We start from the raw sequence: 25,269 nt of genomic DNA, 5'->3' as shown, positions 1-25,269 counted from the left end.
TGCACACTCATCCGGCAACCAGGGGTTGTCTCCAGGTGCAGTGTCCTCTGCCAGTGTTGGGAGGGCGGTGCTTCCCTCCTCTCAGCTGCAATTGTAAGGTCCTCCCCACTCCACTGCCGACCCACCTCCTCAGGGGGGCTCCCTGACACTCACCAAGAGGTGCCAGTCATTCGGCACCGTGCCTCTCCTCTCTACCTCCTCTACGGTTCTGCTTTCACTTTGTGGCTGCTCAGACCCTTCCCAGGCCCCTACACATACCTCCGGTCTCCGGCCCAGCACGTCCTCCTCGGATTCCTTCATGACTGAAGGGGGGATGGGGAGCAGACCTTGCAGGCCCTCAGCCAGTCTGTGACCACCAATGCCCCCAGAGTCCCTGCCAGCCCATTCTCGTTTCTCCAGTAGCTGAGCTGCTGGCCACCTACAGTCCCCAACCACGAGGGAGACAGAGGCTGTTGCATTGCAGCCCATGGGACTCTGTGGGGTGGAGCGGGTCCATCAGACGTGCAAGTCTGTGATGTTTCCACGGATCATCACTGCTCTGCTGCTCAACCCGGGGGTGGATGGCCCGGGGGAGCAGCGGTAGAAAGCCAGATGCTAGTTCTGCTCGTGGAGCTCCTCTCAACGCACCATCATGTTAGCCAGCCAGGACATGCCCCCTTCTTGTGTTTATGAACCGAAGCAGTCAATGAGGGAAGTATTTTGGTGGTCATAGAAACTACAGACATATAAAACACCAAACAAAAAGGAACAGAACAATCAGATTAATTAGTACTATAAATTCCACAATCACGATGCTGCTTGAATTGATTAGTGGTATTACAAATACAGAGCGTACATCAGACAACTCCAGCCAGCCATTTCAAGATGATGGAAAGATATAGGGAAAATAACAGGGTAGACCAAACTGTAATTATGTGGATCCAGGTGAGGCAGCTGACAAAGTAACCATAAGGACACCTGGTAACTTTGAAGAAAGACTCATTAATGCAGAAAAACAGTATACAATACCAACACAGAAATCATAACGCAAAGGTACTATGGCCCTCATTACAACCCTGGCAGTCGGTGATAAAGCGGCAGTAATACCCCCAACAGGCCGGCGGTAACAAAAATGGAATTATGACCACGGTGGAATCTGCTCACACAGACAGCGACTTTAACACACTGACTGCCACGGCGGTAGCAACAAGCACCACGGAGTTAACCGCCATCAGCCAGGCGGGCGACAATGTACCGCCCACACTTTTAAAACAGGTCCATCCGCCACCTTTTCCGAGGCGGTACCAACAACATCAAAAGCACAGCGGAAACAGTACACTGAAGGCAAAGGACTCACACCTGGAGACACAAGGAAGAACCACGCCTCCATGGAGCCCGAGTTGCAGGTATTCCCCATGCTCGTCTATCTCCTTCTTCACTATGAACACCAACATCGGCGAAGATGACCACGGTGAGTACTGCCACCTAGCACACACGGGAGGGGGGAGGAAAAAGAGAATGACACACACACGCTACACGCAATGCCCCCACCCCCAACACCATACACATAAACTGATGCAGCAATAAAAAATATTTATCCTGTACTCCACAGGAATAATGCAAGGACAAAAGGAATTTATTAAAGTGAGCGTAATGATATAAAATTGTAGAAAATCATCCTTCAAAACCAAAACAGTATATACATATATACAAATAGAGGGACACAGCTGTGAGAAGGTAGCCTCTTTCTAGCATTGTTAACCCCACTTTTGGCCTGTTTGTGAGTATATACTAGTGTGTTTTTACCGTCTCACTGGGATCCAGCTAGCCAGGGCCTCAGTGCTCATAGTGAAAACTCTATTTGTTAGTGTGTTTTGCCTGTCTCATTGGGATCCTGCTAGCCAAGACCCCAGTGCTCATAGTTTGTAGCCTAAATGTGTATGTCTGTGTAGTGCCTAACTGTCACTGAGGCTCTGCTAACCAGAACCTTAGTGTTTATGCTCTCTCTGCCTTTAAATTTGTCACTATAGGCTAGTGACCACTTTTACCAACTTTAATTGGGTCACTGGAACACCCTTATAATTCCCTATTATATGGTACCTGGGTACCCAGGTTATTGGGGTTCCAGGAAATCCCTATGGGCTGCAGCATTTCCTTTGCCACCCATAGGGGGCCCAGACACACCTTTACAAAGGACTGCCACTGCAGCCTGAGTGAAATAACGCACACGTTATTTCACAGCCATTTTCACTGCACTTAAGTAACTTAAAAATCATCTATATGTCTAACCTTCACTTGCTGAAGGTTAGGTGCAAAGTTACTAAGTGTGAGGGCACCCTTGCACTAGCAAAGGTACCCCCACATAGTTCAGGGCCACTTCTCCGGACTTTATGAGTGCAGGGACACCATTACCTCAATACCTATATGTGGCTTTACAATGGTAACGCTGAATATGGCCATGTAACATGTCTAAGATCATAGAATTGTCCCCTCATGCCACATCTGGTATTGGGGTGCCAATCCCATGCATCCCTGGGTACTGCCAAACCAGCTCTCTGGGGTTTTCTCTGCAGCTACTGCTGCTGCCACCCCACAGACAGGGTTCTGCCCTCCTGGGGTCTGGGCAGCCCAGTCCCAGGAAGGCAGAACAAAGAATTTCCTCTGAGAGAGGGTGTTACACCCTCTCCCTTTGGAAATAGGTGTTAAAGGCTGGGAAGGGGTAGCCACTCCCAGCCTCTGGAAATGCTTTGGAGGGCACAGATGGTGCCCTCCTTGCATAAGCCAGTCTACACCGGTTTAGGGAACTCCAGTCCCTGCTCTGGCACGAAACTGGACAAAGGAAAGGGGAGTGACCACTCCCCTGTCCCTAACCACTCTTGGGGTGGTGCCCAGAGCTCCTCGAGTGTGTCCCAGACCTCTGCCATCTTGGATCCAGAAGTGTGAGGGCACTCTAGAGGCCTATGAGTGGCCAGTGCCAGCATGTGACATCAGAGACCCCTCCTGATAGGTGCTTACCTGTCTAGGTGGCCAATCCTCCTCTGAGGGCTATTTAGGGTCTCTCCAGTGGGTTTTTCCTCAGATAACAACTTGCAAGAATTCACCAGAGTTCCTCTGCATCTCTCTCTTCGACTTCTGCCAAGGATCGACCACTGACTGCTCCAGGACGCCTGCAAAACTGCAACAAAGTAGCAAGAAGACTACCAGCGACATTGTAGCACCTAATCCTGCTGGCTTTCTCGACTGTTTCCTGGTGGTGCATGCTTTGGGGGCTGCCTGCCTTCATCCTGCACTGGAAGCCACAAAGAAATCCCCTGTGGGTCGACGGAATCTTGCCCCTGCTTCAGCAGACCCCAAACTTCAGTGTCACCGGTACTCTGGGACCCCTCTCATCCTGACGAGCATGGCCCCTGGAACATAGGTGGTGGACCCTAGTGACCCAGACTGTCCAGTGGTCCAACTGTCCAAATTTGGAGGAGGTAAGTCCTTGCCTCCCCTCTCCAGACAGTAATCCTGTGCACCGCGTGAACTGCAGCTACAAGGGCTTCTGTGCACATTCCCACAAAATCCTTCATACACAGCCAGGCCTAAGTCCCCAGCACTCTGTCCTGCGATGCTCAGCTCCCTGAGTTGATCTCCGGTGTCGTGGGTTTCTCTTTTGCAGTGTTGAGACGACTGCTGTGTTCAGATTTCTTGGACCCATGTTCAAAGACTTCTGCGGATGCTACCTTCTTGTGTGTGGGCTCTCTATGTTGCTGAGAGCTCCCTCTGTCTCCTCTCCCAAGTGGCGATATCCTGATCCGTCTTGGGCAGCACCCTTTTTCTTCAACACCGACTCTTGCAGTTAGAAAGGCTTGTTTGCTGTCTTTTGCCAAAGAAACAACTCTGCATCCTCCAGCACTCCGTGGGACATCTTCTGCACGAAGGAGAAGTTCCTAGCATTTTTCATTGTTGCAGAATCCTCAGTATCTTCCATTCGGAGGCAGCCATTTTGCACCTTCATCTGGGGTTTAGTGGGCTCCTGCCCCCCCCGGACACTTTCGCGACTCTTGGAATTGGTCCTCTTCCTTTGCAGATCCTCAGGTCCAGGAATCCATCTTCAGTGCTTTGCAGTCTGTGATGGTCTTTGCAAAATCCTCTACCACGACTCAAGTGTGTTTCTGAGGAAATAGTAGTACTTTACTCCTACTTTCCAGGGTCTTGGGGTGGGGTATCTTGGACACCCTTAGTGTTTTCTTACATACCCAGCAACCCTCTACACACTACACTAGCCTATGGGTCACATTCTACTTTCTACTTTCTAAGTATATGGTTTGTGTTGCCCCTAGGCCTGCTGCATCCTATTGTATTCTATAGTGTTTGCGCTACTTTCTGACTGTTTTACTTACCTGATTTTGGTTTGTGTATTTTACTTACCTCCTAAGGGAGTATATCGTCTGAGATATTTTTGGCACATTGTCACTAAAATAAAGTATCTTTATTTTTAGTAACTCTGAGTATTGTGTTTCTTATGATATAGTACCTCTATGATATAAGTAGTATAGTAGGAGCTTTGCCTGTCTCCTAGTTCAGTCTAAGCTGCTGTGCTATAGCTACCTCTATCAGCCTAAGCTGCTAGAACATTACTAATCTACTAATAAGGGATAACTGGACCTGGCACAAGGTGTAAGTACCATCAGGTACCCACTAGAAGCCAGGCCAGCCTCCTACAACAGCCCAGTCCACAGGTCCACATCACATAGGCCAAGGCCCTACTTTACGCCTGCAACAACACAGAGAGAATACTGCAGGGGCATCAGGTTGAAAATACACAGGAACCTCAAGGGGATGGGGAATGGGGCTGCACCTCAGCCGGAAGATGGTACAACACCACTGGTCCTGGAGGTGGCGACATGCCCTGTGCGATGTCCTGGGAAGTGCAAGGCCACAGTCTCTCAAGTGGGTGGTCTGCCCACTGCTTCGTCCTGGGGAGTGAAAAGCCACAGTCTCTCTAGTGGGTGGTCTGCCTACTGCTTGGTCCTGGGGAGTGCAAAGCCACAGTCTCTCTAGTGGGCGGTCTGCCCACTGTTTGGTCCTGCGAGTGCAAAGCCACAGTCTCTCTAGAGGGTGGTCTGCCCACTGCGTGGTCCTGGGGAGTGCACAGCCACAGTCTCTCAAGTGGATGGCTTCTCCACTGGTTCTGGAGGGGGCCTTGCAGCCAGTGTGCTTCATCCTGGCAAGGATGGGGTGAGTGAATGGCTTCTTTCACTGGTTCTGGAGGGGGCCTTGTGCCCAGTGTGCTTCATCCTGGCAGGGGTGAGTGGATGGCTTCTTCCACTGGTTCTGGATGGGGCCTTGTGGCCAGTGTGCTTCATCCTGGCAAGGAGGGGGGAGTACACACTGCCCACTGGTGGTGACGGCTGCTCAGTGGTGGAAGTGGCGGTGCTGGTGTTGCTGCCGGCAGAGGTGGGGGGAGGCTCCAGCCCATCCCCTGCAGCCTTGGACAGCTGCCCACTGGGGCTGCTGTTGGAGCTGGCAGTAGTGGAGGAAGGCTCCAGCCCATCTCCTGCAGCCTCGGACGGCTGCCCACTGGGGCTGCTGGCGGTGCAGGCAGTGGTGGGGGAGGCTCCAGCCCATCCCCTACAGCCTGTGATGACTGCCCACTGGGGCTGCTGCTGATGGTAATGCTGCAGGCAGTGGTGCTGGTGGCAGTGCTGGTGGCAGTGCTGGCAGTTGGGGAAGGGAGATCCAGCCCATCCCCTGCAGCCTCGGACGGTTTTCCACTGGGGTTGCTGGTGGTGCTGGCAGTGGTGGGGAGAGGCTCCAGTCCATCCCCTGCAGCCTTGGACGACTGCCCACTGGGGCTGCTGGCAGTGGTGGGGGGAGGCTACAGCCAATCCCCTGCAGCCTCGGATGGCTGCCCACTGGGACTGCTGCTGATGGAAGTGCTGCAGGCAGTAGTGCTGGTGGCAGGAGTGCCAGTGGTGGGGGGAGGCTCCAGCCCTTTCTCTGCAGCCTCGGATGGCTGAACCGCAATGGTTGGTGCTGGGGGCTCAGAATCAGTCCCACCACCAGGCCTCCTGTCCTTCTTGACTGAAGGGGCAGGCCCCTTGCCCTTTCCAGCTGGCAGTGCCTCCTTGCCCTTGCCCTTGACAGCTGGTGGTGCCTCCTTGTCCTTCCCTTGGCAGCTGGTGCCTCCTTGCCATTCCCCTTGGCAGCTGGTGGTGCCTCCTTCCCTTCCCCCTTGGCATCTGGTGGTGCCTCCTTGCCTTTCCCCTTGGCAGCTGGTGGTGCCTCCTTGCCTTTCCCTTAGGCAGCGGGTGCAGGCACATTGTCATTGCTGATGACCGGTTCCTTTGAACCTCTCCCACCTGCAGTAACTGCCGACACTACTGTGGCCATGGACTGGGTGGCTGAGGTGCTCGGCTGGGTTTTGACCACCCTGGCCTGATGTGAAGGACAGAGGGGTAAGGAAGAGGTCAACGACAGAGAGGAAAAGCTTCTTAGGGACACTGGGGTGGGAAGAGGGTGAAGGTTTGGGAGTGGAGGAAGAGGGAGAGGTTGTAGGAGGTGTCAGTCTGCTGTGTTTGGGTGCAGGTGCATGGGCTGGATGCTGTTGTGAGGTGGATGGCTGTTGGGTGTCTGAGTGCTTGCGTTTGTGTACTTTGGGAGGAGGGGCACAGACACAGTGGGAGAGGACACAGGGGACGTGTGCATGGATGTGGGGGTGGTAACTGCCAGTGAAGGGTGTGTATGATAGGCGTGATGGTGATGGGTGTAGTGGATGAGGATGTAGTGCATGCAGGTGTGAGTGGAGACACTACTGGGAGGGTGGTGGATGAGGAGGGGGACACAGTGGAGGCAGTGGATGTTGGTGTGTCTGCATCTGGATGGTGTTTGTATGAGTGCCTGTGGGATGATGTGTGGTGCTTGTGTTTGCCTGAGCCACTCCTGTGTGTTGTCTTAGGAGCATCCTGATCTGAATGTGTGCTTGGAATAGGTTGGGGTTGAGGGGAATGGGACTGGGTAGAGGAAGTTGGAGGGGGGAGGCTAGAGACAGGGACAATGGCTGCCATCAGGGAGGAGGTCAGAGCCTGGATTGATCTCTGTTGGGCCGCCATGCCAGAGTGAATGCCCTCCAGGAATGCATTTGTTTGTTGCAAATGGTCCACCAGCCCCTGGATGGCAATCACTATGGTTGACTGCCCAACAGAGATGGATCACAGGAGGTCAACAGCCCCCTCACTCAGGGCAGCAGGGTTGACTGGGGCAGGGCCTGAGGTGCCTGGGGCGAAGGAGATGCCCACCCTCCTGGGTGAGTGGGCATGGGAAACTCACTGAGGGGCTGCTGGGAGGGCAGTGCTGGTACGGGGGTGGCGGCTGTACCTGTAGTTGGGGTGGCCACAGAGGTGTCCGCCACTACCACAGAGTTTCTATCATAGGGGTTATCACTGTCCGAACTGTCTCCTCCTGTCTCCACCATGGTGATCCCCTCGTCCTCCGTCCCACTGGTGCCCTCACTGTTGGTGGATTCTGCCTCATCGCCCATGTGGGATGCAGCTCCTTCCATTGCCAGTGCCTCTGCTCCTCCTCCAGATGATGCTAATGCACATAAGGACAGCATGACAAAACAAAAAGGGGGGGGAAGCGACAAAGGATACACTTGGTCAATGGCTGCCCCAACACCACCGTTGGTGTACACAGTACCCTCAAACAGGGAACAGCCCTACTCATTATGTAATGCACTACCAGTCACAATGCTAGTCACCAGCCCAAGGACAGGAATACCTAATGCCAATAGCAGCATACCCGACACCCACAGACCCCTGCCCAGTAGTGGTTGCCTACTAGCTCTGTAGGAGGTGGTGTTCATCAGCCCCTGCCCAACATGGGACCTACACTGCAATGTCCGGCCTGGCCTAGGGGCACCCACAGTCCCACATCCCCCACTCTTAGACCACCCCAACATGCGCAAGTAGTAGATTTGGATTTGGCCACCCCTTGTGGCTGCTGTGATGCTCTCAAGCGCCCATCCAGCTCGAGATAGGCCACCATCATTATGTGGAACGTTGGGGGGTCAGGGTTCAACGAGCATGCCTTCCTCGTTTGGAGGCCATCCCGAGCTGGGCCTTCCCCATCATCCTGTGCCCAGCTTCTCAGGTCCTCCCACCGTTTGCGACAGTGGGTGCTCCTCCTGCCGTAGACCCCCAGGGTCCGCACTACCAAGGTGTTGGCACGCCATATACCCTTTTTCTCATGGGCACTGACCTGCAGACAAATAAACATAGAAAAAGGTATCAGCCATACCGTCCGGCCTCTTACACTCATGGCCCACCATAGCCCTCACATCCCCAACGCACAGACATTGCCCACCATACATGCAGCACGATGCCCAGGACCCTTCCACCCACCCCCCCCTTTACACAAGGCCCTCACACACAGCACTCCATGCATTCATGCCCCATGCATCGTGCTCACAGCATACACACCTGTTGGTTTGGAGGCCCATACAGCATTCAGTACTGGGGTAGGACCCCATTCACCAGTCTCTCCAACTCCGCAGCGGTGAAAGCAGGGGCCCATTCCCCAGTGACTTGAGCCATGGTCGGTTCCAGACACAGGTCACAGCAGCACGTGTAGTGTAGGTCCTCTCCTGTTGAATGTCAGGTAGCAAGTGAGAGAACAAATAGAAAATGGCGGTGGATGTGTACCGTCACCGACGGCGTACTTCATTATTGGCCACTGTGACCCATAGGGCCCAATGACAACCAATGAGGAGTTGCACAGCGGTACTCGACCACCTCCTGCAACGGCGCACCACGTCAGCTGAAATACCTCATTTCCACATGTCCATCCACACAGGACAGATGGGCATCATTTCAGGGGGGGCAGGAGAGGGCACCTAACTGCATCACAATACACACAGGCACAATTTGGGCCTATCCAAAAACATACTGTTTCTGTCACAAAATGAAATGCAGTGTACAGTTTGGAAATGTAGAATACTGACCATCTGCACACCCTTTTGCGCCCTAGATTACAACTGCTGTAGATGAATAGGAGATGGAGACATCCCCCCGTGTACAGACACCTGATGGACTTGGTAACAATGGAGGACAGGCACATTATACTCACCTACAGACTTGACAGGGCCACAGTCACAGAGCCATGTGCCCAATTGGAGCCAGAACTGATATCTGCTATCCGTCACCCCACTGGGATACCACTCTTGTGAAAGTCCTATCTGTGCTCCATTTCTTGGCAACTGGTTCTTTCCAAATGACAGTGGGCTTGGCAGCAGCAGGAATGTCTCAGCCAATGTTCTCAATAGTGCTTACCAGAGTGTTGTCTGCCCTGATTAAGCACATGAGCAGCTACATTGTTTTGCCCCAGGTTGACGATTTGGCCACTGTAAAAGCGAACTTCTATGCAATGGGACATATCCCCAACATTATTGGGGCTATTGATGGTACACATATTGCATTTGTCCCCCCCCCGGAGAAATGAACAGGTGTTCATAAATCGAAAGCGCTTTCATTCGATGAATGTGCAGATAGTGTGCCTGGCGGACCAGTACATCTCCCATGTCAATGCAAAGTATCCTGGGTCTGTGCATGATGCCTTTATCCTGAGGAATGGCAGCATCCCAAATATGATGGCTCAACTCCAGAGGCACCGGGTGTGGCTAATAGGTGAGCCCATGGTTCCAACTCAGTATATGTTTGTGTATTGTGTTGGCACTAAGGGTTAGTTTTTGGCTAACAGGTATCCATCGATATTTGCAGGTGACTCTGGTTTCTCCAGCCTTTCAGCAAACAAGAAGAATACTCGAGAAGACATTCAGCGTCCTGAAGGCCACGTTTTGTTGTCTCCATCTAACAGGTGGTTCCCTGTGCTACTCAACCAAGAAGGTGTGCCAGATCATCGTGGCATGCTGTATGTTGCATAACCTTGCCTTGAGACGCCAGGTGCCTTTTCTGCAGGAGGATGAGGCTAGAGATAAGTGTGTGGCAGCAGTAGACCCTGTGGACAGTGACAAAGAGGAGGCAGAAGATGAGAATGAGGACAACAGAACATCAATCTTACGACAGTACTTCCAGTGACACACAGCTAGGATACTGTAACTTCAACTTCCATTGACAGTTTTGTGTTGGACATTGTACATGGCAGGCTGATTTCCCCACTACTATGGCCACTTTCTCTATTTTGAGATATCTGTGCCCCACTCTGGCTCCTAGTGTGTTGACTGTTGCCAACTACAGGTCGTACCTATGTATACATTACTGTACAGTTGAATTGCAATGTTTACAGCTTGTTAAAAGAATACATATTTCAATCAATTGACAGGCGCCATACTGGTATTTGTTCCAAGGGTGTTTATTTAGGTGCTAATAAGTGGAGGGGGTATTGCAATGGTTGCTGATGGAAGAAAAACGAGGGTAGAGACCAGTCTATTGGTATCACAGGTGCATTGCCCAAGGGGGCATGGGAAGTGGAGCAATGGTAGTTCAAGGTGGACAGGGTAACTGAGTGAGACACAAGGGTGACATTCAGGAGAGTCTTATTTTCTGGCGGGGTCTTGGCAATGTTCTCTGGCTTCTGCCTGGATCGCAGGGACCGTTTGCGGGGTGGTTCTCCTTCTGCAGGGGGAGGGGTGCTGGTGGCCTGTCGTTCCTGTGGCGGGGCCTCCTGTCCACTAGCGGCAGCGGAGGTGGAAGGCTGTTCATCATTTTGGCTACTGTCAGGGGCCCGTTGGTGTGCCACTGCCTCCCTCATGGTGTTGGTCAGGTCTGCCAGCACCCCTGCAATGGTGACCAGGGTGGTGTGGATGTCCTTCAAGTCCTAACTGATCCCCAGGTACTGCTCCTCCTGCAGCCGCTGGGTCTCCTGCAACTTGTCCAGTATCTGGCCCATTGTCTCCTGGGAATGGTGGTATGCTCCCAGGATGTTGGTGAGTGCCTCCTGGAGAATTGGTTCCCTGGGCCTGTCCTCCCCCTGTCGCACAGCAGTCCTCCCAGCTTCCCTGTTGTCCTGTGCCTCTGTCCCCTGAACCGTAGGCCCACTGCCACTGACGCCAGGTCTCTGAATGTCCTGTGTTTGTGGGGTGACCTGGGGTCCCTGTAGTGGTGGACATACTGCTGATTGAAGTGTCCTGGAAACAGTGTTATGGGCCCGCTGTGTGGGTGCTGTGGTGGTGTTTCCTGAGGGGGAAAGGCTCTGTGGTGGTATGGGACTGTGCCTTGGTTACCGACTGTCCGGAGGTCCGTGATGGGCCAGGTTGATCATCCAGATCCAGGCGTCCAGAGCTGCTGTCATCACTGTGGGCCTCTTGTGGGGGGGACTGGATATTGCTGGCATCTCCTCTCCGGTGATGTTGGATGGGGGACCTGTGGGAATGTAAATGCAGTGTTATTGTTTCTGTGTGTGCCATCTTGTGCATGGGTGTGTTGCCCTCTATGGTTGTTATTGCCCTGGCAGCTTAGCCTTGTGTGAGTAGTGATTTGGTGGGCTAGGTGACTGTCTCTAGTGTGCATGCTTTAGTGATGTGTGTCCATGCAGGTCTGTGATGGGGGTCCATGCACTAGTGTTACATGCAGGGCTTGACATTGGGATGAGTAGGTTGTGATGGTAGGATGTGTGTGAGGTGGTGGGGTGATGAGGGTGAAGGCAGGGGTGGGGGTATGTGATGGCATGCAGGTTGGGGGGTGATAATAATAGAGAGTTGACTTACCAGAGGCCAGTCCCCCTGCTACTCCTGCCAGGCCCTCAGGATTCATGATTGCCAAGACTTGCTCCTCCCATGTTGTTAATTGTGGGGGAGGAGGTGCGGGTCCACCCCCAGTCCTGTGTACTGCTATCTGGTTTCTTGCTGCAATGGAAAGTACCTTCCCCCATAGGCCATTCCACCTCGTCCTGATGTCATCCCTTGTTCTTGGGTGCTGTCCCACGGCGTTGACCCTGTCCACAATCCTCCGCCATAGCTCCATTTTCCTAGCAATGGATGTCTACTGCATCTGTGATCCGAATAGCTGTGGCTCTACCTGGATGATTTCCTCCACCATGACCCTTAGCTCCTCCTCTGTGAACCTGGGGTGTCTTTGTGGTGCCATGGGTGTAGTGTGTGTGGTGTGTGTTAGGATGTGTGGGGTGATGTGTTGGGGTGTGTGCTGTGAGGTGCGTGGATGGTGTATGGGTGATGGTGTTTTGTGGCTCTGGTTCTGTGGGTGCTCATGGTCTGTCTCTCTCAGTTGGCAATATTTTTTCATTGTATGGGGTTGTGGGTATTGTGGGTGTGTGTTTTATAGTTGTGTGGGTGTGGTGTGTGTATGTGTGTCAGGTGTGTGTAGTTTGAATTGTCCAATGTGGTGTAGTTTTGTATGTGTGTGTGCATTTTGAGCGCCGTAGAATGTACCGCCAATGGTTTACTGCGGTTGAGTGTCCGCCGAGGTGATTCATGGGTCATAATGCTTTGGTCGTAGTTCTGTTGGCATAACAGTGTGGGTTTTGGTATGACTTTGGGCTGGCGGACTTGTTTGTGTGTCTTTATAGTGATGGATTGGTATGTGTGTGTCATAATATGGGTAGCGGTAATCCGCAGCTGTGCTGGTATGATGGCGGAGGTCGGCATGGCGTTAAGCAGAACTTACCTCCAATGTCATAAGGAGGGCCAATATCTACTTACATAGCTACTAAACTAGTGTCATAATGAGGGCCAAAATCTACTTACATAGCTACTAAACTAGCAATTGACTCAATTTCTAACCCTACTCAGCGTGTGATTCTGTGTCCAATGTAAAGTTCAATATGTTGAGAAAAGTGTTTCAGCTTTTGCTGACTACTCTTTCTTTCACCCCTCTTCTTTTAAAATTTGTATCTTCTGTTGATGATAGTGAGAGAGCATAACTTGGCTCTGCCATTACGTCTCTTAAACATGAAATGAAGGGATGATTATTTTTCTGTTTAACTTGAGAAATGTTTACCATTTAAACATGGTGCACTGAAATGCATAAGAGTGAAGTGCACAGATGAATGTTTCATGTATCCCACATTTAATCATTGTTTTGAAGAGTTGCTTATGTCATAGTATTTTTGAAATGTTATTCTTTATAATGATTTTATATTCGACATGAGAGACATATTGAAATCATTTTAACTGAAAGTATATTTGTGTTCTTTTAGCTTGGCCGGAGTGAATGCCCACATTTTTTCTGTGTTCTAGCCTTCAATGTGAAGGATGGAAGGAGTAACCTGAATTGGCAGTTTGATATTCCTGAGTGTAAGGATGCACTAACACCACATAGAAGAGACTTAAAGGAGATACTATTGTCAATTAAATGTTTGAATTACGATTTTGTTTTTGTGTCACTTTGGGAAGGATTGAGATTTAAGTTTTGTCTAGTTAGTGAAAGGCTCAGATCCTCTTGTTGCTTTGTGCAGACCAGACTTCTCTGAGGTACAGACCTGAGGTAAAGGTTTAGAAGCTTTATGCTGCACACACTTCTCTTGATGGAGTCTTCTACAGATGTTCTATTATGCTGACCCTTTCTCTGAAACCTCTTTAATATTAGAATAGTTAAGAATCTACATTTAATGGTTAGGCAGGAGAATTTGATTTTTAATTTCAAACATCAAATTTCAGCATTGCCGCTCTTGAAATATTGGCATTGCATATGTTAATTAGACTCAATATTGTGTAACGTTTTAACTTTCTTGAGTGATTCCGCATATCTATACTATGGTTTTGAGACTCATTTATGCAAGTTTGACTTTGAGTCTGTAATTGAAACTTTAAGTTGGTCTCCGAGATTGAGGCCCTCATTTACAAATTCGGTGGATGGAAAAGCCCGTCTGCTGAAGCCGTGTGATCAGAAAACCACCAATGCTGTGACCTGAACGTGAGGGCTATTGCAAGTTTCCCGATGGGTTGGCGGGTGAAACAGAGTTTCTGCCTGCCGGCCCAGTGAGAAACAGCCCACAACATTGACGCTGGCTCATAATAGAGTCAGCGGCAATGTTGCGGTGCGTTGAGTGCAGCAGCACCCGTCGTGCTTTTCACTGTCTCCCTTCACTTCCATTGCCAAGTGCATGGGCAGTGCAGGGCCCCCCATGGGGCCGCCGGCACCCTGTCTCCACCAGCTTTTACATGGTGGTGCAACTGCGAGGGGACTCGTAATCCCCAGGGTGGTGGATTGAGACCGCTGGCACCGCCTGGTCGTTGACCGTCAAAAAAAGTGGTGGTGCTAGCCATCTGACTGTGGCTTGTTCGCCACGGTCATACTGTGGAGGCCGGGCCACCGCATTGGCAGCTGTCCGACTGCCACTGCGAGTCTGGAGGTTCTAGGACCACCAGTCTCGTAATGAGGCGTGAATTCGTAACCATTTACTTGCACTGTAATTAATTAAAATAATTTTATGTGAGTCTCCTCATCCCTCAGAACAGCAAAGGGAAAGATTAATCGGAGTCAAGAATTGTAAATAGAGACCAGGCTGAATCAATAGTGACTGACCACAGCTAAGCACCTGATCTGGTGTGTAATCTGGGACCTAACTTGAGGTCAACCCAGCCTTTGTTCTACCAGAGCAATAACACAAAACATGCCACCTCTCATCCCACTGCAAAATTTAAAGAGTGGCCCCAGAGTCTCTCCCATATCTTACAGATATTCATTGGCCTAGAGCTGAATATGAGTTTCCTGATGAGTTACAGGCACACAAGGTCGTGTATTGAGCTCGTGCGTACTGGTGCTCAAGGAAGGCGCATTACACTGGTCCTCACCCCGTTGTTTGCTTATCACCAAACCCTCCCAGTTCTGCAGGACACTCTAGCGGCTCAGAAATGTCACACGCTCCTTTTTGTTTTAGACGTACGGATGCTATAGAAAGACAGCCTCGTTCCCTGGTTGTTAACACAATGCCCGAGGGATTGAGGACCCTTGCCTTGTTGCGGATAGCTCATGAATATTCCATTTTGAAAAATCAAAACCGGACAGGTGTTTCCATGGACTCAATGCGTGGGAAAGATCTTGAAAATGCGACTTTCAGAAAAAGACAAGCCGGGTCAAGTCCCCCTTAAGGGAAGGAGGGGCAGGTGTTTCCCTGATTAATTTAAATGATGAGAAAAAAATGCATTCCAGATACACTGGGTCCTTGTTATTAGCGAGCAGGTCGGGCAGGACCGCATTTTTTGTGCGGCTTAAAAGGTGTTATGATGAGCGTAATTATGGCCTGCGAGAAGACTGTGGGAAAAACACGAGATTGGGAGGATGAGAGTAGCATTCAGCTAACAAAGAGCCAGCCGCCTGGAGCACAAGCTCTATATTTGATGATGTTTGCCACAGAATGTAGAAATACAATCGAAAGTGAAACGACGTTAAAGTCGGCCTTACAGCATGAGACAACGTTGGTTAATTTTGTTTGTAAAACATAGTGGCTGGAAATTCAGGGTTTTCATTTTTTTCCCAAAAATATAATTATGAGGTTCTTATGTTGCCTTTTGAGCCTTAGACGCTTGAAGTAGGATAAAGAGGTGTCAGTTTCTTCACAGCCACGTTCTTGTTTCTGGTTTCCTGGTGTGGAATAATTCAGCATACGAAATATTGCAAGACTGCTGTAACGTGCAGTTTGGTTCGAAGAACAGTATGTATGACTTGCCTTAGGCATCAGTTGGCATTAGACTCTGATTGTTTTGTGATCAGGTACTGCATCTCCCTGTTTGCAGCAAACGCAGTAAAACAGACCTAGTCCGATTCACCTAAAGCATAAAAACGAGCAGTTCTGTGCCTAGTGCACCACCTAGTATGTACGTTCACCGACCACATATTTTTAGTATTGTGATTGTGTTACATTCACAGTGTAAGAGAATTGCTCAAAAAAAGGCCCTCCTCTAACTGTATCGTGATAGAAATGTAACTCCTCAAAATGTCATCTTTGTTCTCACAGGAGGTAGTTCGCAGAGATAATATGGCCCTCGTTAAAACCCTGCGGTCGGTGATAAAGTAGCGGTAATACCACCAACAGGCCAGCGGTAAAAAAAAATGAATTATGACCATGGCGGAAACCACCCACACATACAGCCACTTTCACACACTGACCGCCACGGCGGTAGCAACAAGCACCCTGCCGGTAACCGCCAACAGCCAGACGGAAGACAATGTACTGCCCACTGATTTACAACAGGCCTATCTGCCACCTTTTCTGGAGCGGTACCAACAACATAAAAAGCACGGCGTAAACAGAACACAGAAGGCAAAGGTCTCACCTCTGGACACTCAAGGAAGAACAACAACACCATGGAGCCCGAGTTGCAATTATTTCCCATGATTGTATACCTCCTTCTTCACTATGAACATCAACGCCGGTGAAGACGGCCACATTGAGTACTGCCACCTAGCACACAAGGGACGGGGGAGGAAAAAGAGAGTGACACACACACATGCAACATCCCCACCCCCAACACCATATACACAAACAAATGCAGTAACATTACATATACACCCCCTACCCCTCAGGAATAATTCAAGGACAAAAGGAATTGATTAGAGTGAGTGTAATAAGATAAAATACTAGAAATTTGTGATTCAAAATCAAAACAGTATATACATATATACAAATGGAGGGACACTGCCCAGTCCTCAATGTCCGTGGGCCACAGGGCCACATCACATAGGCCAAGGTCGCACTTGACTCCTGCAACAACACGGAGAGAACACTGCAGTGGCATTAGTTCGAAAATACACAGGCACCTAAGGGGGATGAGGATGGGAGGCACCTTAGTTGGAAGATGGTACAAAACCACTGGTCCTGGAGGGGGCTACATGCCCTGTGCGATGTCCTGGGGAGTGCAAAGCCACAGTCTCTCTAGTGGGTGGTTTGGCCACTGCTTGGTCATGGGGAGTGCAAAGCCACAGTCTCTCTAGTGGGTGGTTTGCCCACTGCTTGATCCTGGGGAGTGCAAAGCCACAGTCTCTCACGTGGGTGGTTTGCCCACTGCTTGGTCCTGGGGAGTGCAAAGCCACAGTCTCTCTAGTGAGTGGCTTCTCCACTGATTCTGGAGGGGGCCTTGTGCCCTGTGTGCTTCATCATGGCAAGGAAGGGGTGAGTGGATGGCTTCTTCCACTGGTTCTGGAGTGGGCCTTGTGCCCTGTGTGCTTCATCCTGGCAAGTAGGGGGTGAGTTGATGGCTTCTTCCACTGGTTCTGGAGGGGGCACTGTGCTCTGTGATGCAGATCTTGGGGAGTGCAAGGTCACAGTCTCTCATCTGGGTGTCAGACCCACAGAATTTGCAGAGTCCAGGATGCAGTACAGCCCATGGAGGTAGGACTACACACTGCCCGCCAGCAGTGATGGCTGCTCAGTGGTGGCAGTGGTGGTGCTGGTGTCGGGGCTGGAAGTGGTGGGGGAGGCTCCAGCCCTTCCCCTGCAGCCTCGGACCGCTGCCCACTGGGGCTGCTGCTCCTGGCCTTGGTGCTGGTGGCAGTGCAGGCAGTGGTGGGGGCGGTGCTGGTGTCGGGGATGACAAGGGTGGGGGGAGGCTCCAGCCCTTCCCCTGCAGCCTCAGATGGCTGAACCGCCGTGGTTAGTGGTGTGGGCTCAGAATCAGTCCCAGCACCAGGCCTCCTGTCCGTCCTGCCTGCAGGTGCAGGTCCTTTGCCCTTCCCCTTGGCAGCTGGTGGTGCCTCCTTGCCCTTCTCCTTGGCAGCTGGTAGTGCCTCCTTCCCCTTGGCAGCTGGTGGTGCGTCCTTGCCCTTCCCCTTGGCAGCTGGTGGTGCCTCCTTGCCCTTCCCCTTGGCAGCTGGTGGTGCCTCCTTGTCTTTCTCCTTGGCAGCTGGTGGTGCATCCTTGCCCTTCTCCTTGGCAGCTGGGGCAGGCACACTTTCAGTGCTGATGGCTGGTTCCCTGAAGCCTCTCCCACCTTCAGTAGCTGCCGACACTATTGTGGCCGTGGGCTGGGTGGCTGAGGTGCTAGCCTGGGTTCTGATCACCCTGGCCTGACGTGAAGGACAGGGGGGAGGAGGAGGGAAGAGTTTAATGGCAGAGAGGAAAAGCTTCTTAGGGACACTGGGGTGGGAAGAGGGAGTGGTTGTTAGATGTGTCTGTCTGCTGTGTTTGGGTGCAGGTGCATGGGCTAAACGCTGTTGTGAGGTGCATGGCTGTTGGGTATCTGAGTGTTTGTGTTTGTGTACTTTGGGAGGAGGGGGCACAGACACAGTGGGAGAGGACACAGGGGACGTGTGCATGGATGTGGGGTGGTGACTGCCAGTGAGGAGTGTGCAGTGATAGGTGTGCTGGGGATGGTGGTAGTAGATGAGGATGTAGTGCATGCAGGTGTGAATGGAGATGCTACTGGGAGGGTAGTGGATGACGAGGAGGGGGACACAGTGGAGGCAATGGTTGTTGTTATGTCTGCATCTGGATGGTGTTTGTGTGAGTGCCTGTGGGATGATGTGTGATGCTTGTGTTTGCCTGAGCAACTCCTGTGTGTTGTCTTGGGTGCCTGCTGGTCTGAATGTGTGCTTGGGATAGGTTAGGGTTGAGGGGAATGGGACTGGGCAGAGGAAGTTGGAGGGGGGAGGCTAGAGACAGGGACAATTGCTGCCATCACGGTGGAGGCCAGAGCCTGGATTGATCTCTGTTGGGCCGCCATGCCAGAGTGAATGCCCTCCAGGAATGCATTTGTTTGTTGCAAATGGCCTACCAGCCCCTGGATGGCATTCTCAATGGTTGACTGCCCAACAGAGATGCATCACAGGAGGTCTACAGCCTACTCACTCAGGGCAGCAGGGCTAACTGGGGCAGGGCCTCAGGTGCGTGGGGCGAAGGAGATGCCCACCCTCCTGGGTGAGCAGGCATGGGAAACACAGTGAGGGGCTGCTGGGCGGGCAGTGCTGGTACTAGGGTGGTGGCTGTACCTGTAGTTGGGGTGGGCACTAAGGTGTCCGCCACCAGCAGGGAGCTTCCACTGGAGGAGGTATCACTGTCCGAACTGTCCCCTCCTGTCTCCTCCTTGGTGCTTCCCTCGCCCTCTGTCCCACTGGTGCCCTCACCGTCGGTGGATTCGGCCTCCTGGGCCCTGTGAGATGCAGTTCCCTCCGTCACCGGTGCCTCTGCTCCTCCACCAGATGATACAAATACACATAAGGACAGGGTGACAAAACAAAAAGGGAGGGGGAAGAGACAAAGGATACACTTGGTCAGTGGCAGCAACAACACCACCGTTGGCATACACGACACACACACACACACACACAGGGAACAGCTCTATGCACTAGACAATGCACTACAAGTCACAATGCTAGTCAGCAGGCCATAGACAGGAATCCCTAACCCCAATTGCAGCATACCTGAGACCCACAGACCCCTGCCCAGTAGTGGATGCCTACTAGCTTGGTTGGAGGTGGTGTTCATCAGCCCCTGCCCAACATGGAACCTACCTTGCAATGTCCGGCCTGGCCTAGAGGCACCCACAGGCCCACATCCCCCACCTGGAGACCACCCACCTCGCACAAGTAGTATAATGTTAAACTGTACTCACCCCTTTATGGCTTCAGTGATGTCCTGAAGTCCCCATCCAGCTCCGGATGGGCTACTGCCAGTATGCGGGCCATCAGGGGGGTCAGGGTTTGACAGGCACCTCTTCTTTGTTGGGAGGCCATCCCCAGCTGGGCCTCCGCCGTCTTCTTTGCCTAGCATCTCAGGTCCTCCCAATGTTTGCGACAGTGGGTGCTCTACCTGTCGTAGACCCCCAGGGTCCGCATGTCCTTGATGATGGCACGCCATATACCCTTTTTCTAATGGGCGCTGACCTGCAGAAAAAGATACATTGAAAGAGGTATCAGTCGTACCGTTCGGCCTGTTACACTCATGTCCCACCATAGCCCTCACATCCCCTTACACACAGACATTGCCCACCATACATGCATCACGCTGCCCAGAACCCTCCCACCAACCCCCTCCTACACGTGGCCCTCACACACAGCACTCCATGCATCCATGCCCCTTGCATCGTGCTCACAGTATACACACCGGTTGGTCTGGAGGCCCATACAGCATTCGGTACTGGGATAGGACCTCATCCACCAGTCTTTCCAACCCCACAGCGGTGAAGGCAGTGGCCCTTTCCCCAGTGACACGAGCCATGGTCGATTCCAGACACAGGTCACAGCAGCACTCGCAGTGTAGGTCCTCTCCTGTTAAAGGTCAAATAGCAAGTGAGTGAACAGATAGAAAATGACTGTCGTGTCAGCGGCGGTGCGTACCGTCACCGCCGGCGTACATCACCATTGGCCACTGTAACCCATAGAGCCCATATACAACCAATGAGGTGCTACACGGCGGTACTCAACTGCCTCCCGCAACGGCGCACAACATCAGCGGAATTACCTTATTTCTACCGTCCCTCCAAACAGGGCAGGTGGACGCCTTTTCAGGGGGGGGGGCAGGCCATGGCACCTAACTGCATCACAGTACACATAGGCACCATTTGGGCCTATTCAACAACATACTGTTACTGACAAAACATGTAATGCAGTGTAGTGTTTGGAAATGTGGAATACTGACAAGATGCTCCCCATTTTGCCCCCTAGATTGCAACCGCTGCAGAAGAATAGGAGATGGAGACATCCCCCAGTGTACAGACCCCTGAAGGACTTGTCAACAATGAAGGACAGGTACATTATCCTCACCTATAGACTTGACAGGGCCACAATCACAGAGCTATGTGCCCAATTGGAGCCTGACCTGATATCTGCTATCCGTCTCCCCACCAGGATCCCCCCTCTTGTGAAAGTCCTATCTGTGCTCCATTTCTTGGCAACTGGCCCTTTCCAAGTGGCAGTGTGATTGGCAGTAGGAATGTCACAGCCAATGTTCTCGATAGTGCTAACCAGAGTGTTGTCTGCCCTGATAAAACACATGTACAGCTACATCGTTTTCCCAAAGGTGGAGGATTTGGCCACAGTAAAAGCTGACTTCTGTGCAATGGGAGATATCCCCAACATTATTGGGGCAGTTGATAGCACACAAATTGCATTTGTCCCCCCCGTAAAAATGAACAGGTGTTCAGAAATTGAAAGAGCTTTCACTTGATGAATGTGCAGATAGTGTGCTTGGCGGACCAGTACATCTCCCATGTCAATGCAAAGTATCCTGGCCCTGTGCATGAGTACTATATCCTGAGAAATAGCAGCATCCCATGTGTGATGGCTCAGCTCCAGAGGCACTGAGTTTGGCTAATAGGTGAGCCCTGGTTCCCACACAGTGGATGTTGGTGTAGGGGGGAAATCAGAAGGCACGGTTTGTATCGGGCCCAGCAATTACTAAGTAGCCATCCATGGATATTCAAACACTATCAATTGATATTTGTGTGCAAACAAGCTTTGGTGAAGGTTTCCTAATTTAAAGAGAGAGTCATAATCGAGGCCAGCGAAAGAGGATATTTTGGACAATCAAAGAATACCCTTGCACTCCTCTGACTGCTTTTATTTCTTCGAGACCGTTGACATTTCAGGCCTCGTCTCCACCCATGAAGGATTAACATGTTAAATTCCCCGTTCACCGAAAAACACTGAAATAGTTATGGAACAAACACGTTTAAGGCTGCCACACGGGAATATTTCTAGTGTAAGAGCAAGCAGCAGTGAGCTCAGGGATGGAAATTTCAAGATTTGCGTTAAACCCTGAAATCCTGCAAGTTTTCCTTGGTAAATTTGAACAGATCAAACCTGCAGAAAGCTAGCGCTGGAAATATGCAGAAAAGCTTAAATAATTTCTGATAAAGCTGCCATAATTACTTATTTTTCTCTATCACACTAGTGATCAGTGGAATTTTCGGTATGTTAAATACCATACCCTGGGAATCATTCATTTGGGTACAATAACAGCCCAGCGTTCTGCAAAACTGTGAAGGAGTGCCTAAGGAAAGTCAACATTGTTGGAGCAGGCATGAGAATAGGCTGTTGTGATGGATCTTTTGGTCCTACTGTAATGCCAATACCTATTTAATTTCATGGCGTATAATGAAGATCTTAAGCTCCGACTGCATTTTCATACAGCTTTATGTTGAACAGCGACAGACAAAAGTGGCGTAAATTCTCCTCCCAAGCAGTTTTTTCAAAACAGACATAAACAGCAGACAAATGCCTTCATCTTTTTTAAGGGCTTACGGAGACACGTCAAAAAAGGTTGAATACTTGTCACCGCCCTCCTTTGTGTTTCCTTTTGCATTTTTGTGGTAAAACGGACTGCATTTATTGAAATTATTGAAGGCTAATCTCCTTGTTTAAATCAGTGTTGACAAGACAAGGACCCAGAACGCAGATACAAGTGTTACTTCTATGCAGTGGCAAATTAACTTTTAAATTGCTGGTAATACCATTCTGGCAAAAGCAAATCCAGTGAAGCAGACATCGAAATAAAGCATCGGTTGTTCTTTGAAAAAATCATGTTACTTGGGTATGCACAGACCTCTGTCAAGTCTCAGCATTATCTTGAGAAAGAAAAGAAACTGCAGCATTTAAAGGTGTATGTCTCTTTAATATCACATGCGGGCTCTGCAAATCAGATGCTCTCCTTCCTTTTCAATTAGTGCTGTTTAAATACAGGACTATGGCCTCTGCATGAGCAAGGCCACGTTATTTCCGATGTTAGACCTTTTTCGCACGAGAGTAAATGTTTGAAACCACAGTAATCAGCTGCTTTCAGGCGGGCATTGTATGATGTTTTCCTTACACAGGTACAGTGAATGTGCAGGAAAGAAGTTTACTAGGTATTGTGTTTTTGTCAGTGTGAATTAGAAGGAGCTGGGGAGGAGCTAAAATTTAACATTTCATTTTTGTATTTTATTAGTTTGTAAATTAAATAAAAGGTGTTATCATTTGTGCTTGATGTAATGCTTGTCTCTGTATTTTTTGCATATTGTTTTGTGGTTCAAATCAATCAATCAGTAATTTATTAAGTGCGCTACTCACCCGGTAGGGTCTCAAGGTGCTGGGGGGGGGGTGCTACTGCTCAAAGAGCCAGGTCTTGAGGTGCTTCCTGAAGGTCAGGAGGTCCTGGGTCAGACGTAGGGAGGGAGTTCCAGGTTTTGGCTGCAAGGTGGGAGAAGGATCTGCTGCCGGTTGTGGTCCGGTGGATGCGGGGGATGGTCGCTAGGGTGAGGTTGGCGGAACGAAGCTAGCGTGTCGGGATGTGGAAGTTCAGACGCTCGTTGAGGTAGTCAGGTCCGGTGTTGTGGAGAGCCTTGTGAGCCTGGATCAGGAGTTTGAAGATGATCCTTTTGTTTATGGGGAGCTAGTGGAGGTCTCTGAGGTGGGTTGAGATGTGTTTGTGGCGAGGGACGTTGAGGATGAGTCATGCTGAGGCGTTCTGGATGCGCTGAAGTTTCCTCTGGAGCTTGGCCGTTGTTCCCACGTAGAGAGTGTTGCCGTAGTCCAGTCTGCTGCTAATGAGGGTGTGGGTGACCGTTCTTCTGGTTTCAACGGGGATCCATCTGAAGGTCTTGCGAAACATGCAAAGGGTGTTGAAACATGAGGATGAGATGGCGTTGACTTGCTGGGTCATAGAGAGCGATGAGTCCACTTTGAAGCCGAGGTTGCGTGCGTGGGTGGTGGGCGTTGGGGCAGATCCCAGAGTGGCAGGCCACCAGGAGTCGTCCCATGCTGATCTGTTGGAGCAGAAGATGATGATCTCGGTCTTCTCCGAGTTCAGTTTGAGGCGTCTTGCCTCCATCCAGTTGGTGATGGCTTGAAGTCCGGTGTGGAGACTGGTCTTGGCGGTTGTGGGGTCCTTCGTGAGAGAGAGGATGAGCTAAGTGTTGTCCGCGTAGGAGATGATGTTGATGCCGTGGGATCGGACGATGTTGGTGAGCGGTGCCATGTAGACACTGAAGAGGGTGGGGCTGAGTGAGAATCCCTGGGGGACTCTGCAGATGGTCTTGGGGCTTTTGACAGGAACGGGGGGAGGCGGACTCTTTGGGTGTTGACAATGTTTAGGCCTGGGTCCCTGACTTCCAGTAACGACTCAGTGGGGGGTCCAGAGAGTCCAATAATTATTCAGTGGGAGTCCCTGGGTTCGAACAATGATAAAGTGGGGTTCCACAGAACTCAAAAGGTTGAAAACCACTGGTCCAGGGTATAACACTGGTGGTTAGCTATCTATAGGTTACAACAAATGCATACTATCATCTCATAAGTCCTGTCATTTTTGTTGACAGTGCTTTGGATTCTAGAATTATTATTTTTTTGCCTAGTTAATTTGCAAGTCTCATCATACAAAGTGCTATTACCTAGAAAACAGAAATTGCTAAAATTGGTCCTAATTGCTGGGGCCAATTTGGATTTCATAAGATAAAAGGATCAAAGAGCAAATTAAAACAATTTAATCACCATACCACTTCTCATCTCTTTAGCTAAAATACCTATATCAATGACCACTATAAGGGGAAATGTCTCTAGATGGGTGTCTGACAGGCATACCTACATAATTCACTGATACATAAGAGCCAGATGAACTAAGTTTTTTTGCTTTTGCAATCAGACCAGTTTGCAGAATCAGCCAGTTTGGCACCATAAAAAAAGAATTTTGGTATGTATGAAACTCAAACTGCAAATCAGTACATTGTTACTGAATCACAATAGGGAGTCACGAAAAAATAGTGATAGGAGATATTGAAAGGGCACAAGCATGTAGTGGTAACCGATTCCCAAATTAAAAGGCATCCCGTTGGGACACCTTCCCCTTTGTGAATTCAAACAAAATGTGGGTTTAAGAGGAAGTAGTGGTTTCTGCATGTTCTTAAACAAATAAAAATAAACTTTTCTTTTTAAATGCAGTCTGGCTTCCTTTAAGGTAAACAGGTTATATTTAAGGAAAAAAGAATGCTTTATTAAAAAGCATCCCAATGATGGCGGTCTCATTAGAATTCTTTAGGTAGGTCGATTTGCGGCTGTAAGGAAATGCCTCCTTGGCATGGTTACCCCCTGACTTGTTGCCTTTGCTGATGCCAAGTTATGATTTGAAAGTGTGCTGAGGCCTGCTAACCAGGCCCCAGCACGAGTGTTCTTTCCCTAACCTGTACCTTTGTCTCCACAATTGGCACACCCTGGCATCCAGGTAAGTCCCTTGTAACTGGTACCCCTGGTGACATGGGCCCTGATGCCAGGGAAGGTCTCTAAGGGCTGCAGCATGTCTTATGCCACCCCGGGGACCCCTCACTCTGCACAGACACACTGCTTGCCAGCTTGTGTGTGCTGGTGGGGAGAAAATGACTAAGTCGACATGGCACTCCCCTCAGGGTGCCATGCCAACACCACACTGCCC

Source organism: Pleurodeles waltl, chromosome 3_1 (assembly GCF_031143425.1).
Source record: "Pleurodeles waltl isolate 20211129_DDA chromosome 3_1, aPleWal1.hap1.20221129, whole genome shotgun sequence".
In the NCBI taxonomy this organism is placed as follows: Eukaryota; Metazoa; Chordata; class Amphibia; order Caudata; family Salamandridae; genus Pleurodeles; species Pleurodeles waltl.
The sequence above is the reverse complement of the archived record's forward strand: the minus strand, read 5'-3'. Positions refer to the sequence as shown.